This window comes from Myxocyprinus asiaticus, chromosome 36, assembly GCF_019703515.2.
Source record: "Myxocyprinus asiaticus isolate MX2 ecotype Aquarium Trade chromosome 36, UBuf_Myxa_2, whole genome shotgun sequence".
NCBI classification, from domain to species: domain Eukaryota; kingdom Metazoa; phylum Chordata; class Actinopteri; order Cypriniformes; family Catostomidae; genus Myxocyprinus; species Myxocyprinus asiaticus.
In genome coordinates this window covers 27,626,042-27,632,041 of record NC_059379.1, presented here as the reverse complement: position 1 = coordinate 27,632,041, position 6,000 = coordinate 27,626,042, and positions in this window count along the sequence as shown.

Here is a 6,000-nt window from a genome sequence, read left to right as displayed (position 1 = left end):
TACTGCCCAAAAACAGACTGGAAAAACAGAGACATCTAGCGGTCAGTTTTTTTCAGTCTGAACATTTAAAGGTGCACTAAGTTTTTTTCTAATTAAAAAAGTTTTACACATAAAGGCATGAATAGCATTTTTTTTTAAATATGTTGAAAATGATGTACACTCGCATGAGATGAAGACTCCAGTCATATCAGAAACCCTATAAAAGCTGTTTAATTTGACATGGAGCGGGTCGCCCCCTCATGGGTGCTGTCATGTTGACAACACATGACACTGGCTGTGTTTCGTTTGGAAGGCTGCGTCCTCCGGAGGTCGCATTTGTCGGCCTCATACGTCATCGAGGCTGTCTCAGAAAAGCGAGTAGGACACTTTGAAGGCAGCCTTCGAATGCGACCTTCTTTCACGGGAATTCGTAGGATGCATGAGGTGTATCTTTCGTGGGCACTCACAACCCACAATTCTTTGCTTCAACGGAAAAGTCTAAAAAAAAATGTAAATATGATTTTCAAACGCAAGAAATTCCCAAGCTGAAGTACCTCAGTAGATGGGTGCAGAGTATATAATATGTATAATTATATTAATATATAATTAAAATTAAGTATTAGACTAAAAGTACACCTGTAAAATCTATTTTCTTTTCTTTTTACATCATTATAACTCTCCTAAAATGTACCTCATAAATTTCCTTTCATAACAACCATGTTACGTTCTGTTTCCGTTTGTCCTACGAAGGCCGTCTCGTTTAAACGAGGCTTGTTTAAAGGAAGACCCTCGGTATACTGCAGCCTTCAAAGGATGCGTCCTACCTAGCACGCAGCCTTCGAAGCGAGACACAGCCACAGTGTCATGCAATGGTCATCAGTAGTAATTAGGGGCAGACTGGCCATAGGGAGAACCGGGACTTTTCCTGGCAGGCCGGCCGCAAAATGGGGCCTAATGGCCGAACACAAATCACAAATGAAACATGTTCATCATAGGAGTATGAATGTAACACATCATAAGAAAGTGTTTCACTGCTGTTCATATGCACTTTGGATCGCATCATTTATATGTATACATTTTTCCATCTGACAGGACTAAATATTAAATGAAACAAATGACAATAAAATGCAAAGTAATCTCTTCAGTAATCAAAATACTTTTTGAATGTAACCTTATTCTAAATACCAATGATTTAAATTGTAACTGTAGTGGAATGCGGTTACATTTATTTTGTATTTTAAATACGTATTCTCGTTACATGTATTTCGTTACTCCCCAACCATGATGGTGGGAGACATTATGCTGATACCTGCACGAAGCATTTGATCAATGTAGCACAGCAGTAGAACATGCCTGTGCAAAGCACAGAGAGAGCGTGGAACTTTGTAACATGATTGCAGTGGCAAGACAGCTGCCATTTCAACACCTGACTTGCATTGTGAGGTGCAGTACGAAAGTTGCGTGGTGCCAGTACGAAATGAAAGTGTGAGCGCGAGGCGATCGTCTGTGTTCTACGACTGCTACCGGGTCCTTGAATAACGTGTAACGTGCCAGTAAAGGCAGCCGGTGGAGTTTCTACGCTAACTGCGTAATATGCTTATAGGGAGCGCAGCAGCGGTACTGATTACCAGTTAACGGAAACCCTGTTGCTGCTGTCTCCAAGGTTCTGTCACAGTGTCTCTGTTTGATAGTGCACTACACTAGCCAATGCAGAAGTTGGAGACATTGCTGGAACCCTGCAGGTAATCTAAACTGTTATTAACCCATTTAATCTTACTGGTTACAATTGTGACCAGGGTCTAAAAGGAGTTGTTGATGTATTTTGCACAGAGTTGTCTATTGTAAATGACAGTGCAGACTTTTTTTGCATGAGTGGTGCAAATAGTCACATGACCAGAGCTATTTAATTCCAGTGTGCTCCTGGAAAGATTATGTGTGTCAAAACTCCATAAAAAGAAGTGAATAAATCATGTCATAATACACTTACTACTACCATATTTTGTGCATAATTCGAACTGAGTTGTGTTGTGTTCAACTCTGTTGGTGGGGTAGGTTTTGTGTGGATAACTGAAAAATACATCTGGATGAAGCATATTATGTCCACTCATGTTTATAAAGATATTGCGATTAATCACGATTAACTACAAAACATTATGCGATTAATCGCGATTAAATATTTTAATCGTTTGACAGCCCTAAAATATACATAACATTCATATCTTCAAACACAAAATTACACTATAGTAAACACAGGTAAAACCAAGGATGCATCTTCAATTACTATGGTTAGCTCAATATTCAATAAATATGAATTCTATGAAACAAATTTAAGACGAGGTGCCAAAGGTGTCTGCATTCAGAGGGCAGAACTCCCTGGTGAGACTTTGCGAGAAAAGAGACACAGACACCATCACACAATTTACAGCTTCACCTAAAATAACACAATACAGAGAGAATGAATGGAAAGTTCCTTTCTCACTGGTTCCCTCTCAACATACATTATGTCTCCTCTCCCCACTACCCCCTCTCCTCCACTCCATTCTCTTTAGACCCAAATCGCTCAGAATGACTGCATAAAAATATAATGTTCTTTGTGAATGCAAGGGATTTTAATATTCATGTTTGATATCATTCAAAAGGTCTCAGCATGAGTGGTACTATGGTCGCATCCTCAGCAGTAGAATATCTGGTAACACAGTTTTGAGAATTTAGAGAAATTATGTCTTTGTTTTGAGGTGTGTCTTCATTAGCTCTTAATTGCAGATTATCACCAACACCCAGGAAGGTTTGAACTCCCGAGTAGCAGGATTCTATTCAGTTTCGAATTCCAATTGAATAGCCTTTTTTTAACATTGGGGATTTTTATGTTTACTCTGGTCTGGATGTTTAAGGATGTATAGCAAACTGCTCAGGGGGATTCTGTAGCCAGAAGACCACATGGTGTCCACCATGTCTTTTTATAAAAGTCAGGTATGCATCTCTTAATCTTAAAATTCATCTTTGAGCATTGAATGTTTTGTACTGATTATTTCTGACTTGACCAATTATTGGCATGATACATATGACTAAATAAATTGGCTTTATTCTGACTTATTCTGAAATTCTTGCCTTCTGTTGATACCCTTAAGACCAAGTTGCTGCAAATCTGCGATCAGAGTTAGTACAAACTAACAGAGCATTATGGCACTTTTCTGGAGCCTTAGCTTTCTGACTAACTACAGTATTTGGCATTAACTAAGTGTACTTAGACTGTAAGGACTAAATATTATCATTATTTACCTGTCTAAATAGTGTTTGTCATTAACTCTGATTACTGTGATATTATTCCAGTAAGGGTACATAGTAAACTATGGACTAATCAAAGATACTATCTGGTACGGTAGTGTTGGTCGGCCTATACAGTATTAGTCACTTCCTCTGGCTGAGAATAGTGTTACTTTAATTAAATGTATGCAGATCTAGGCGGACTAAACAAAATGACTATTCAGATAAAAGTACGCAGGGAGTGACTTGTCTAAATAGTATTAGTCAATTTCCTCTAATGATCCAAAACTACCCAGTTTGTGAAATGATCACATGTACACAAACAAAAACGGTGCACTATTTATACCAGATGCAGCTGAAATTTAATCTAAGGGCAAACGCAACATTTAGAGAAGAATTGTTATATTAGTGGACCTGTATTAACCTGAGTTGCAGATGTTCGTGCTTCTCATAAGTGTCCCTGTATGTTGATTTCCAACACAATGAAGGAGATCTGTGATGTTCTCATGTATCTTAATACCAGGTGTATATGGGGTCATAGTTTAAGACGCTACAACCGCACGCACCCCAAAAGACACATGCAGAAACCTTCACCATTCCACTGGGTACCGCCATTCGATCAGTGGCACACAAACTGTGGAATTATGGTATTTGTTATGAAAATTAGTAGCCTAAATTTATTTAGAGATATTACTCTAACTACCATAGTTAAAATCAAAAATAAAGATTATCCTACATTACATAATTGGGAAAGACCCTATTATGACATAAATATCATAGCGGCACAGTTATGACACCACAGATCCACTATTATGACATCACAAAGACTGTATTATGATAGGCACAATTATGACATCCTATACATCACAGTTGCACCATTATAACATCATAAAGATGTCATGATGACATCATATAGGCCTCATTATTACATCATAAAGTCCGCATTATGATATCATAGAAACCATATTATGACATTATAAAGACTGTATGATGACACCATAGATGCACCATTATGATATAATGAAGACTACATTTTGACTTTGAAGATCTACCGTTATGACATCAATGATGGTCTTTATGATGTCATAATCTATGCTGTCATAAAGGTGCCTCTTTGATGATATTATGGTAGATCTATGATGTTGTAATTGTGCCTCTCTGACGTCATAATACAGTCTTTATGAAGTCATAAGGGTGCCTTTCTGGTGCCATAATACAGTTTTTATGATATCATCCCCTATGATGTCATAACGGGGTTCCTATAATGTCATACTTCTGCATCGATGACATCATAATACAATATTTATGATGCTGTATTGGTGAATCTATAATGCCGTATTGGTGCCTCTGTGATGTCATAATGATGTATCTACTGTTTGATGCCATAAGTGTGCCTCTCTGATGTCATAGTACAGTCTTTATGATGTCATATAATGGAGCATCTATAATGCCGTAATACAGTCTTTATGATGTCACCCCATGATGTATTGTCATACTGATGGATCTATGATGCCATAATTGTGCCTCTCTGATGTCATAATAAAGTCTTTATACTGCCATAATGGTGCCTCTATGATGTCATTAAACAGTCTTTATGATGTAACCCCTATGATGTCATAATGGGGCTTCTATGAAGTCATGCTTCTGCATCTATGATGTCATAATACATTCTTTATGATGCCATAATGGTGCTTCTATGATGTCATAATAATGGATGTATGATGGCATAGTTGTGCCTCTCTGACATCATAATACAGTTTTTATGATGCCATAATGGGGCTTCTATGATGCCACTTGTGCATCTATGATGTCATAATAAATTCTTTATGATGCCATGATGGTGCATCTATGATGTTATTATGATGGATGTATGATACCATAATTGTACCTCTCTGACATCATAATACAGTCTGTATGATATCATAATGGTGCCATGACACCATAATACATTTTTTATCATGTCATAATGGGGCTTCTATGATGTCATAATAGTGCCTTTATGGCATCAGTATACAGTCTTTATGATGCCGTAATGATGGATCTATGATGTCATAATGGTGCCTATATGATGTCATTATGAAGTCTTTATGATGATATTACAAGCCCTAGATGAGGTCACAATAAGGTATTAATGATGTCATAATGCAGTCTGTATGATGTTATAATAGGGTTTTCATGACATAAAGTGATCGTATTTCCTTAGAAGACTTGGGATATTACATTAACATAAATAATATGAAAACCAGTTCTTGCCATAGCAGATCCAATGCTTCAACTTCAACATCTGGATTCATAGTTTCTGAAGGTAATTCTTGCTGTGCTGGTGTTCTGAATTAGTGCTTCTTTTAGTAATATTATATAACAATACAGTAAAAATGTAACACTTGATGTATTATTATACCCTTGAAGTCCCAGCTTCTGACACTGAAACCTGAGACACCATGCAACAGTGTATAGTGTTTGTATATGTAACATTAAGAATAAATCAGAATCAGAATCAGAATGAGCTTTATTGCCAAGTATGCTTACATATACAAGGAATTTGTCTTGGTGACAGGAGCTTCCAGTGTACAACAATACAAAAACAGTACAAAAACAGCAGCAAGACATAGATAATAATAATAAAATAAAAAATAATTATACACACACGTACATACACACACAGACACACACATACATACATACATACATACATACACATACGTACTGCAAATCTAATACAAACACAAATCTGTTATGTACATTGCACATTTCTTT